Raw genomic sequence first — 13,951 nt, 5'->3', positions numbered from 1 at the left:
TCGACCAACATTTCAATGACAACCGTCTATCCGAATTATTATTATTCGATTTTTACAATTATGCGTGTAATTTACATTTCTGTTGGTAGAATATGTTTTTGTTTTTAAATGTTTGAGTTATTATTTTGTAAGATTAATGTTATACTGTTGAATATACGCGGTATTTGCATCGTTAACAATCTTTTGTCATGCTTTTTTATTTTTGTTTTCTTATATGCTATAAATTAAATTTTTGTTTTTTTTTTAATTTGTTCGTCCACCGCGTTTCTCCGTCTGAAACAAAATGTATGTATTTTATATTAAAAGATGGGAATGTGTCGCTGTCGAGATGATGAATTATGTCAAATTGAATGCATATAAAATCTGTACTCTTGATTTTAATATGTTGAGTGTCGATTATTATATGTAAACACATTGCTGAAGTCTTATTTTAATTTTATGGACAAAAGGAAAACAGAATTAATCACAGGAAAAAAATTAATGGTTGGTTTAACTAAAATGTTGGCTAATTAAAATCTTTGATAATAGCAAAAATGTATTCATACGATTCATGAGTAACGTATGCCAATATGTAGAACATCGAAATTCGGTCAGTATTCCAATAATTTGTATTTATCACTCAACATGTTAAACGCTTTAGGCAAATGATGCGGTATTCAGTACTTAAACAATTGCAGTACTTAATCATATGAAAGATAATTAATTACAAAACAAATTTTTTAAACCGATATTTTTATAAATTTATAACTTCTCATGTTTATTCTCAAATAATTGACCCATTTGTCAATAATTATATCAAAATATACATGAGAGACAAATTTCCACTCCGAATGGATATTAAATATAACATCTATGTGATATGTAAATTTACGAAGATCATCCAGATACTCCGACAGACGCGTTAATTCCACTCTTTTAATTAGATCAATTTAATTATTAATGATCGAAGAATGATCGAATTGCGAACAGAGTATTAAGACTCATCGCTGTAATTATCTTACATGCATATTGGCAGTTTTTTCGAATACGCGTATGTACGTAGCACGTATGAAAGTGCATCTGTGTTCGGGCATTAAATGTATGTTTTTCTTATGTGTACACATCTCTGTATACGTACAAAATATGTATACATATGATGTGAATGTGCGTATGCGATGGTATTCGCCTTCTATCGCCGTGTGTAACGCCGTTCTGCGTTTATTCTTAATCTTCTTTTTCATTCAGTTCTTTTATTTTTCTCTATTCTTTCTCCTTTTTTTTTTAATTACTATTGTTTGATTTTAAATGGTCGATGGCGAAACCACGGAGATCGTCGGCGTATATCATTAAATATACTTAAATATATTTTCTTTTCTGTTTTGTTTAATCTATAATGCAACCAGCATGTTGAAAATAACAATATATATATTTATTTTGTTGTTTTAAGTTTTTTCTTCGCTTTACTACCATTCCCGTGATCCTGATTTCTTGACTACCATATTTGATCACTGCTTTAGTGGGAAGCCATATAAAAATTGTGCAAAATATTTGACTTTTTATACATACATTATAATTTTACTTTAACCTCTTAATGACAAAACCTTTTTCAAAATTTAAAAAATTAAATGTTGATGAATAAATGAATAATGTGCTCCTAATAAAAAATGAGTGGCTAAAGTAATAATTAAATTTGTTCAAATATAATTTATCAAATATTATCGCGATAATAACGATTTAACAATTGTAACATCAAATAGTGAAATTTCATAATGAGTATCTAACTTAGACGGTTAATTCATTGCAAATAACTATATGTATAGTGCATATCCTAAAGATGCTAATACAACTAATAAAAGAAATTTTATATACAAATAATTAAATTTTTTATGCAGCATAACTTCATATAATGTCGTATGACATGTTAATTTTTTCATATTCACGCGGAGTTGTCTATTAACAAATACAAATCCCATTTTGAAAGACGACAAATTTAAAGAAAATATAAATATTAAAACGGAACCATTATTTTTAATTTCTATTGGTTCACGTGGCTTCAAATATCACATGATTAACTTCTTATGCCAATTTCAAGAATGGATTATCAGTGAATTGAAATTGATTACGGATTATCAGTGGAATGAAATCTTTTTTTGAAAATACTTCGTTATTTTCGTTCAGATATACAACGCACAGCGTTTTTAAAATAAACACAGAATGAATCACATATTTCAATGTCATTTGATGTATGTCATCCTTCTAGTTTTTCAATTTACTTTTTTAATTTATCTGTTATTTATATTGGCTTGATTTCTATTCAAACGTAAAATTTATAATAAAAAAATTTACTTTTTCTACACCGTTTTTTATCTAAATATTTTCGTTTACATATACGATTGTTACAGACACAATTTTGTTTCATTTATATATAAATATCAAGAATCGAAACACTATGATTAATAGACATAAAAATGAAAAGTAAAAACGTTTGAATGATTGATTTAAATAATTGATTTTAAAAACTTTTTTTAGAAACAAATCGTTTCAACTTTAATCTAATAATGTGATGTTGAAAATATTTGTTAGATATTTTCTTGACCAGAATAAAAGCTAAAACCGGGAACATCGCTTTTTTATCATAATCTTGTCATTTTTACATATTATATACGTTTTGTATATAAATTAGTAAAATGATCATTTAGTGCAAATAAACATAAATATGCTTGCTTTCAGAAAACAATTTTATTTTTGCGACTTTCAGAGAGAAGAGAGAGAGAGAGATTACATATAAGATTATATTCAGTTTATTTTTAATTATATATATATATATATATATATATATATATTATGTTAATATATAAGCAAATTTTATTAAGTTCCTATAATGCATTCATTCGACGTTGAAAGCAGTATTACTTCAAGTTGGGATGCAATCTAAATTCAACACTTAACACTCGTATATTGGAGACTTGACATAAAAAAACGTCTATAAATTATATTTTTGGAAAGTTATCTTTCATTACGGAAGATTACGTGCCAAGACATATTAATAGCATTGCAAAAGCTGTAGCTGTTGATAAGAACATTCGTAAAGTACAAAATGAGAGTAAAAGGAATTTTTATAAATAAACAAAATACAAAAATATTTCAAATCATATAATTTCTTTTAGGATTCCTTTTCTGACATTAACAACCTTTTTTGATTGTGTCAAGCCTTCGACTACATGAGTATGCACAAGTTGTGATCTTTCTTTCGTCACTCACTCTAGAAAGAGAGAGAGAATGAGTCGTACAGAATCCGCACGCACACCCGCAACAATCATTCGACGAATTAGTAGATAAACTGTACATAGACCGTACCTAGTTTGTAAGAATATTTTTTGTACGCAGCAGAATTCCGAGCGAATTATTGTATCGTTATATGGTCTGCCATGGTTTCTGTGAAAAATAATGTGTGTTCACAGTGGCGCAAAGAAGACCGATGCTCAGATCCAATCTTAATAAACTAATTTTAATAAACTTGTTGGATTATAATGCATCAATATTTTGTGAATATCATGCAATACAATCACAAAAAATCAACCTACAGAATTACAATTCTTTTTTGTTATATTATATTCTTTATTTATTATTAAATGATTACACAGATACATATATACGTATATATTAAGAATAAATAAAAACTGCCTTTTAAATGATGATAAAATATTAATCTTGTTTAATCTTTTTCACTAATTAAATTTTCTTAGAAATGTATATCTAATTTGATCCTTCTACGAATTTATTTTTAAATGTTAGATATAATAGCGCAATTGTTTTTATTAATGATATTATTTAAAAATAAAGAAGTGATAAACGAGGCTATTTATTACTTTTATTTATTATACGATTATCCAAAATAAAATTTTCATAAAAATTGAGCAATTAATTTCTTTGTATATGTCACAGTCAAAGTATTAACTTTAATAAATATATATACTTATTAGTCAACAATGTATACATTTACATATAGCAATTGTATACATTGACTATCAGACTACAGTACACTAAGTGTATACTTTTATTGAATTCAAACTTTAACTGTGACATGGTAGATTTTAAAGAAATTGTGATTAAGAAGAATTCTAGCGCATTCTTGATAAAAAAAATTTCTTAAATAATTACATCCTCTATCGATATAGTTCCCTACTTAACAAAAGAATTTTGAACATCGACGCATCGGTTGGAACAAATTAGCGACGGCTGCTGAGTTTGTTACTCTTATCATGTAAATACCAGTCATAATGTTACGTGTTTAACTTGTAGAGAGTCCATGTAACTACTGTAAATAGCAACGTTTAACGGACCACGATGCGCGTTCCCGCCTTTAACGGAACTCCGCCACTGTGTACACGCGTCAACGATTATTCCCGGGTGGGTGCATGGAAGCATATAGGAGTGTTGGAAGTCTACGCATAGTCTACGTGCAGAATATCTGAAGCGTCACTCACGCAAATTATGGCTCGTATTCGTGCTTCATTTAGTGTTAAATGTGGTCATATAATTTTCAGTCTGTAATAACATTAAATGCGACACTCAGACAAATAAAACTTGAAACTGAACTGCCACATTTAGCGATAAATATAATAACTATTACTTAATTTAATAGCAAAGTAGTAATTTAGAACTAAATATTCTATGTAAAGTGACTCTATCAATATTCTAAAAGTGTTAAAAGCAGTGAAAAAAATATTATTTAAGAACATGTTTTGATATCAATCTATCACAGAATGGATATCCAAGTCAAACTATTAAATAATATTAAATTAATTTTTTTTTCTATGTAGAACTTCCTCTATCGGCAACAAGCATCTTACTGAAAAATATTTTTATGATCTTACTTCACAATACACTTTGTATATTCTCTGCGCAGACTATTGGTTCATATGTGAATGTTCGACGTCCATATAAGAGAATAAACAATGAATTATACATATAGAAAGAGAGATTACGACGTTAACACGTTAATGTTCTTTTTTGTATCCCGAAGTGTATCTTCAAACCGTTCTTTGAATCTTGCAAATCACGTTCATCGACGGAGAAGAGGTACAACACGACGAAACTCGTTATCGATAACCGTCGACAAATTATTAATCGCATTGCTTAAACATAATTCACTTTTGGTGAATTTGGCTAATTTAGACGTCTAAAGAGTTATATTATAATCAGGAAATAACTGCATCTGCAATTAAAAATTTTTTGACTAACCGGAATCAAGGATAACCATTTTTGAAATGTGTGTCGCTCTCGATGTTCGATTTTTATGATAAGGGTTCTTTCTAGACTGCAAGTGGACAAAACTCATACAAATAACAAATATATACAAATATATCCAAGATGTAAACATAAATTAACATTCAATTTGGATAGATGTGTGTTATGTTAATTAAATTAGTTATGTTAATTAAATTAGTTATATTAATTAATTAACCGATAAGGTAATGGCGCTCCCCTTCTTTTGGAAAGTATAATATTTCAATTTATAACGTCCTCAATTCATAATTTCCTAATTAAGAAGAAGATATTTATTAATATTTAAAACGATTAAAAATCTTTCTTCATTAAACATATGCTGTCACTATTTTGTTATCTGTATGAATTTGTTTTCTATCGTCGCTCGTGTCTAGAATATACTCTATATATTGCAAGTGCAAAAATTTGTGCCAGATTTATTATTTAAAGTTCAAGCAGCTGCCACAATTTTGTTAAAAATAAACTGAAATTTAAATTTAAAAAGAGAGTTTTAAAGCTTGAAATTTCTACTTTCGAATGGTTACTATATTTTTTTTAATTTATGTGAGTTTTGTAATTTTTATATATAGAAAACTTTATATATAGAAAACGAATTAAATAAAACGGGAAATTTTTTCTTCACTTTATGGGCCAACACACACACATGTCCAAAAAATTTGCAAAAATTTTTGAATTGTTACTGTAAAAGTTTAAAGTTTTCCTTATAAAATCGTTTTTAAAAAATATCTCCACAAATTTGTGTTACTAAGTTGTTGCGAATTAAATAAAAACAATATTTTAATTTTGATTACTCATAACTCCGTCAAACCATCACAATTTTAAAAAACAGATTCTTAAATTCTCTCATCAGATAGAATAAGATTTAGATTTTATTTTATTTTTAATAAAAATAGCAACTGTTTGAATTTTGAATAATAAATAGGGTACAAATTTTTGCACTCACCCAATATTACTATATTAACTTGTAAAGTCAGCTATGTAATTTCGGTTGATTCGAAAGAAAACGCGAATTAATCAATTCGATGAAAAACAAAACATAATTTTTATTTTATAAACGTCGTAACATTTGAAACGATTTGATTAATTAAAAAGTTTATCATGTTTTCGAGAATTTATGCGCGGATTCGTGAAGTAATTAAAAAATTATTTTTATTTATAATAAAATTTAATAAAGGAAAATTATAATTGTTGTTGTCGCCATAACAAATATTAATTTTACTTCAGTTTATTGTAAGTAATGAAGAATTTATTATTCATGAAAATTCGATTATATACACGTTATTGAATGGCATAGTTTTTTTCAATAATTTGTATTTATTTGTTTGTAAAAATTCGCCTAAATGATGCAGCCTAATCAAGAAAGTTACATTGAAAATGTAAACGAGTAATTTCGATCAAATAGAAATAAATTTGCGTGTATAGATTTTTTTTCTGTTTCAAGACAATTATTCTGATAGCGAGATTGTTAAGGTCGGAAAATAAATTTCTAGATTAGCTTAATTTACGCTGACACGGGTGATAATAAAAGATTCGCACATATATGTAGTATGTTTTCGACAACGTCAGATTTATGGTTTCATTGTTTTTAAGCTTTAATAAAAAGATTGTTTTATAATCTTAACATTCGTGACAACTATGTTTTATAAATAATAAACGCGAACATCTAGCACTTATATTAAATGCAAAACACTTAAAATAATTTAAATTTTTGGTGTGTGTTGCATTTTATATATACATATAATATCGATGTTTCAGACTCGCCTTTATTGTTTCTAATTAACATAGTTACAAGGTAATATTGCAGTCGCAATAATTTTTACGGCAATTTAATGAACATGAGTTCAAAAATAATTGCAAAAGCATTTTACAGAATTGCAAAGAAATATTAGTAAGTACATTTACTAAAAATGCACTTTTTACAAAGAAATACCAATTTAGAAAAGAATTTTTAACTCGAAGTAAAATATTGGAAGAAAAATCTCTTTATTAATTATGATTTGTAAATTTATTAAATTAAGTTATATCTTATACATCCATAAATCTGCCGTTGGACTTTAGAAATAGCATCGCTCGAGCAATTGAGAGAAGATTGATCGTTCGTGGAAAAAAAACATGTAGTTTAAAAAAATATATATAGCCAATTATTAATAGAAAAATGTACAAAAATCAGCTTATACCTTAATAACTTCTTTTTAAAATAATAAGTAGAAATGCTATTTACATTATTTTTGAATGTCAGTTTAGTAATTGAAAAGATTAAAGTTTTATTACCATAATTATAATATAAGCAGTATATCATATCATTGATATTTGCGCTTGGATATTTTTAATAAATTTTTATAAATTCAGGATATATTATATGTATTTCAGATCGTTATCTATATTTGAAATTTAGAGTTTATAAAATAATATCTTCCAATGATACATTTTTCTCTTTTCATCTTTATAAGATTTCCACTGACGATCAAGATCATGGGCTATCGATGATATACATTTTTTACAAATGAGAAACAAGTTAGGATAAACAGAGTATGAGTAAAATGAGTCGCAAAGTGAAAGTTGGGTGTCTTCAATGTATGTACTATCACGGTGTCCTGCAGAGTTCTGTGTAATCATTGTAACGATGGTGACGATCGCACATGATCGAGCAACTCGCATCGACATAGTAATTAACACAACTTCTAGGATAGTGTAACATTTATCGGACAAGCTACGAGTCACGGTGTTTAAGTAAATATACATATATATACATATATATGTATATGTATATATACATAGCGAACTTTTAGATTTTATATATTGTGTGTGAGAATGTATGACAGCGAGATGTACGCGTGTAAATGCGTGTGTGAGCGCGCGCGTCACAGAATTTAGGTTCGACAGGTTAATAAATCGTATTTTCGAAATAAATCTTGTTCTATAAATTTATGTATCCTCTCAGTCCTACCTTTTAATTCTAATTTTAATTGATCTTTAAAGAATCTTTAAAAAAGTAGAAAATCTGTTAGAATTTTCAAAGAAATATATTAGCATATATATATATATATATATAATGTGCTCTTAAATCTGAATTTCGAGATATTTTACAATAGTTGCAAAGCTGCTTTTTTTGCTGAACGCAGCTAATGCCTAACCATGTCCTACCGCATACTGATAAATTCAGCGGAATAACCTAATTATATTAAATAAATAGGCAATAAATAATAATAATTAAAATAGATAATAATTTCAATCTTTAAAATGTAATAAAATTAACAAATAACAGAGTTAATGAGAGTCAGCGGATAATGAAACGTAAGTTTTGTAGATTTTTTAATCTGTGAAACTTGCGATGACTCTGATTAACTCTGTTGTTTATTGGTTATTTTTGTATTTTATATAAACAATAATTTAAAAAATATATAAGAACTCGCAATTTGCGAGCAAGTTACCCTCCCGAATATTTAGTTCTATCTTTTTATACATACACCTTTTAAAAATTTAGATTGGTATTACCAACCTACTTCATATAGACCTTCTTCTTTCTTTTGGCCACATTAAACTCTTAATCTTTCGTTGCTCCTGGCCATGTATGTAATATTCTGACTTCATGTGCCAGAAATCGACAATAAGGAGAAATACTCCTTTTTACTGCCGATTGCTGCCGGACAACATCGCCGGCAATAAGATTTTACACTTTCGTATGACATGCGCGAAACACGAACGCGTCGCGAAGAGGCCATCATATGAAATTGATTAAATATCAATATGAACAATTATCAATAATAGTAATAATAATAATTCTACAAATTAATATACAAATAAGTTTCGCGTTTATTTTCTATTCGTGTTTATTGGAAATGAAAAATATAAATATTCGACTAAAAATAAAAATCTAAATAAAAAAATCTTTATATAGAATATTTTTAATGTTTTGATTTCGAAAATTTCGAATATTATAAAACAAGATAAAATTTTTTAATATAAATTTTACAATCTAAACATTAATTTAAAAATAAACTGAAAATTACTAAATCAATTACCATTCAATAAAATTCAAGGCCCATTTTTGAGGATTCGAACGATTCGTTGCTGAATCTCATCTCAAAGAAGATGAGAAATTCAGATGAATGATATAAGATCCGAAAGGGACAATTTTCCCTTACATCAATAGACATATTTCTTTTTATTTTGTAAATTATTAGAATTATTTTTTGTATTAGGTGTTGGAATTAATTCGTAGCGTTTTTTAATGAAAGAATGTTATTTATTTCACATGAGCATTAAAAAATACATTAATAAAAGTACTTCCCATCACTTGTAAAACGCTACGAATTAATTCCAACACCTAATATAATTTATTATTTCAAAATTAAATATTTTAAATGATGCAAAATTCTGATTTTAAAATAATCACGAGATAAAATTTTTCTATTCCTTGACAAAATTATATTAGATCTTACATCATATTACTACTTTAATTAAAACCTCGTTACATATGGATAAATTATAAAAGTTTAGGCTAAAGTTAGTGCATTGAGATAAATAGCAAAAATTAATAATCATAAAACGTTTTTTATAAAAAAAAGCGAGATCAAAAAATTGTATGATATGTACGCTACATTAAAATATTACGAATTTACAATTAGTAAATAAAATTTGAGTCTTTAATAGTTATCTTAAATTAAATAATTTTACTCTATTGTTTTAATTTAATTAACAAGATATTGAGCAGTGGCGACTTATAAAAATGATTAAAAATAATTCAAACTGGGTATAATGTGTTATTATAAATTTAACAGTGCATATACGATAAATTCCGTAATGAAAGGCATCCAGCTAGGATTATCCTAATCTGTTATAATTTACCCATTTTAAGGTAAAAAATGTATGGAATACTATACATACATTTATCCGTATATTTTTATTAAATTGATGCATATATGCATTTAGATATACATATAGTATATTAATAAATTAATCATACATCCGTTATCTCAATAAAAACATTAATTTATCACTCACCAATCTGATGCGCAACAGCGGAGTTGCTACGATGATTCTATAACAAAAAAAAAAATTAAAACAAAACAGAAAAAATCAATCAATATTTTTAAAAATATTTACTAAACGCAAAGTTCTTTTGAAAATAATTATACAATCTCCAAAATATCTAATTTTTATAAGCATTACATTTTTTATCATTCAGTTAGATATTTATAAAAATAATTATACATTCGGGATAAAATGTTACATAATGGAAAAAAATATACATATTACATATAAATAAATATATATATATATATATATATATCCAATTTGATATAATTTTATATAATTATATACCATTATATATAATTATATATGAAACATTTTTTCTCGAGCATTAAGAAAGATCTTGAAAATACATATTTATAAAATTTTAAAATAATTTTGAAATCATTCTTTTTTTTAATCATCATTTTTAAGTCAGTATAAAATAAAGCAACTCAAGAATAAACAAAAAAAAGATATTGATTTTACATAAGCAAAAAATTATATTTACTGCAAGGTTGCTCCGCCGGTGCCCGATATCTCTCCCAGACCTCCTCTTCCTCTCAGAATTGGGTTGACATCCTCTCGCGCAGGACACTCACGTAAAACATTCGCGAATAATACATTATAATCGCGCGCGGACTAATTATTTAGAAAAGTTTCTTTCACTTCGAACTAGAATTCTATCAAATGGATTTTATAAAAAGTTTATTAGTCCGATAACTTCAACGACACTCCCGAAGCACACACACACACACACACACACACACACACACACACACACACACACACACACACACACACATACACACAACGCGCGAACCGGCTGCTCGTTTCCTTTCAATTTAATCAGCGAGGGTAGCTTCCCTGGATTTGGTCATTGGATTTTTACATGAAGAAAACGATTTTACTCAAATATCTAAAAATTTGCCTAGATATTCAGATAAATCTGAAAATTTTTAGATACTTAAAGAAAACTGTTCTTTTCGTATATATCCTCTGGGTATCTGAGCTCTCTCACCACGTTAAGGTTGTACTCGTGAGAGGGAAGATATCATCTGAAAAAAATAATATACTATTATTTATTACTTCACACATACACACACACACACACACACACAACACACACACACACACACAATTGTCGGTTAACTTTTAGAAATGAATATCAATTTGCTACCATTGAGAAATAAATTCAGAGAATTTATATAAAAAAGGACTAAATCTCTTATTACGATGTTTGTAAGATACAATATCAAAATCAATAGAACGAGCTATAGATTAATAAAAAAAGAGGAATATGTCTTTTATTACCGACAAGTAGTTCCAAAGTTACGCTCAATTTGTTATCATATCGCGAAAGGTGCACGAAAAAGAAAAATTAATTAAATTATTAACTATAAAAACTATATTAATTGTGAAAGTAAAAATCACATAAATTGCGTTATTTATATTTAGAGAATATTTATTAACATTGCTATTTTATAACTCGTACGATACCGTTCGAAATATAATCGAGAATTATTACTCAAGCAAGAGGAAAAAAATTTTATGTTAAACAAAAATAATTGTCGCCCGTAATTATCGCGAAATGGTAATAAATTCTTTTCCATCACTTTTTGATTGCCAAACGAATAAATCGTACGAAATATCTGTTCCATGATAGACTATCTTTATCATCTCAATCCTTTTATGAATAATTAATCGTGTAAGTTAACAATCGTGTACTCTGTGAGTATTCAAAATACAACGTTGTATTATATTTAGCATTCTTCGCGATAACGTTTCAAAAAGAAAAGAAGAGCGGCACGTGGCACAGTTACCTACCTGTACGAGCCTCGGTAAAGAAATGACTGCGCGGTAACTTCGCATTAACGTGACGCGTCACGCCACCCCGTTCCACCCCGTGCCACCCCGTACCATCCCATGCCGCTCGCCCTTTCGTCAAAACAATCTTCAAGGCCGCGCGCCGATCATCTTATTGCAAAAATATTAACGCATATTACAAAATAAGTAAAATAATTCATTTATTACATTTTTATTCTCCAATTAATAGGTTTTATTGCATGGTTTTTGGTTTACTTCTTACATTCGTTACGCACACAATTCATCTTTTAGATATTTCAAATTGTTTTACAATAAGCGGTTATTAGTTTGTATTAACTTATTGTTACACGAAATCCGTACAATATACGTGTGCAATACTTTTAACAAAATGCATTGATGCATTGTGACTTTTTGTTACTTTGATTTCATTTAATTGTTATTTATGTCTTATTTCGCATTCATACTCCGGGAAAGGTAACAGGTAAATTATATTTAAATTATTTTAAACAACTTTTTCTGACTATTTCTTATTTAATAATTCTTAATTTAATATTTCTTATTTAAGTAAGTTTTTGAAATCTAAAGTATGACATTACCTACTTGTAAGTACTTGTAAGTACGTTTCAAAGAGAAAGTTTCTCGATGTTTCACACGAAGAAGAGTGGCACGGCTACCTACATGCACGAATCTCGGTAGTGAAATGACTGCGCGGTAACTGTGCGTAATCATGACGCGCCGTCTACCCTCCCTTCCGTAAAACAAACTCCCAAGGTCCTAAAGGCCGCGCGTCAATTGTCTAATTGTCGAAATATTACGCGCATGTTACAAAATAAGTAAAATAATACAATATATTCTTTGCATTTTTGCACGGTTTTTGCTTTATTTCTTACATTCATTACGCATTCACACAGCTTATGAATATCTTGGTTCAATTGTGTCACAATAAGTGATTATTAGTTTGTAATAACTTTATATTACACAAAGTCCGCGCAGTGTACACAACATTTTAATAAAAGGTTGATGCCCTGCTTTTCGTTACTTTTGAGTTGCTGAATTCCGTCATATTTTATATTCTTAATAAAAAGATAAATAATGGATCAGATTGAAAATACATACATATTTAATTGTTGAGAAAATTTTCATGTTTATTTAAAGTCTAGTAGCAATTGTATCCGATAAAAACTGAACAATCTGAATTTAGTATTTATTCGATCTTTATGTATTTTAAACTTTCTATGTAATTTTACATATTAGGTGTTGGAATTAATTCGTAGCGTTTTTTAATGAAAGAATGTTATTTATTTCACATGAGCATTAAAAAATACATTAATGAAAGTACTTCCCATCACTTGTAAAACGCTACGAATTAATTCCAACACCTAATAAAATATTGTGAATCTAAGCACATAATTAAATGGTATTCTACAATTTTATATTTTATCAAATTTTGAAAAATGTAATAAAATATATATTGTACCAAAAATAATAACTAATATATAATAATTAATTCAATTAATTTATAATTTTAATTAATAATAATTAATTAAAAATCTCATCGGTGCGAGATACTATATTAAAGATCATTGGCCCTGGGCAAATTTTCGTGACTATCAATAAGACCTCAGGAACTCGGGGATAATTGAAGAACATTATATCGACAATTAATAAAAATTTTTGATTATTAACCTAAATATTTCGATAATTTATTATTAAATTCGTGATTTTTTATTATAATATAAATGCTGTATAAATAAGTATATGTATACTTTTAATACTATAATATCTTATATATTGCCGAAGAATTACAATTTTTCTTTGCAATTATTATCTCTTTAATTAATAA

General features: G+C 27.4%; 1 long non-coding RNA gene across 2 annotated transcripts; it reads right to left on the bottom strand.

Annotated features, from left to right (window-relative positions):
* Positions 1 to 7,997: 7,997 nt before the first annotated feature.
* Positions 7,998 to 13,351, bottom strand: LOC105149438 (uncharacterized). Of its 2 annotated transcripts, none has more exons than XR_015544356.1 (3): positions 12,705 to 13,351; positions 10,793 to 11,339; positions 7,998 to 10,309 (listed from the first exon to the last, which is right to left on the bottom strand). It is a non-coding gene; the product is annotated as an uncharacterized LOC105149438 (long non-coding RNA). The 2 variants fall into 2 exon arrangements; XR_846600.2 differs by lacking the exon at positions 12,705 to 13,351 and adding an exon at positions 12,109 to 12,689.
* Positions 13,352 to 13,951: the final 600 nt, after the last annotated feature.

This window comes from Acromyrmex echinatior, chromosome 3, assembly GCF_024713525.1.
Source record: "Acromyrmex echinatior isolate Ae372 chromosome 3, ASM2471352v2, whole genome shotgun sequence".
NCBI classification, from domain to species: Eukaryota; Metazoa; Arthropoda; class Insecta; order Hymenoptera; family Formicidae; genus Acromyrmex; species Acromyrmex echinatior.
This window is presented reverse-complemented; position numbering and strand designations above follow the sequence as displayed.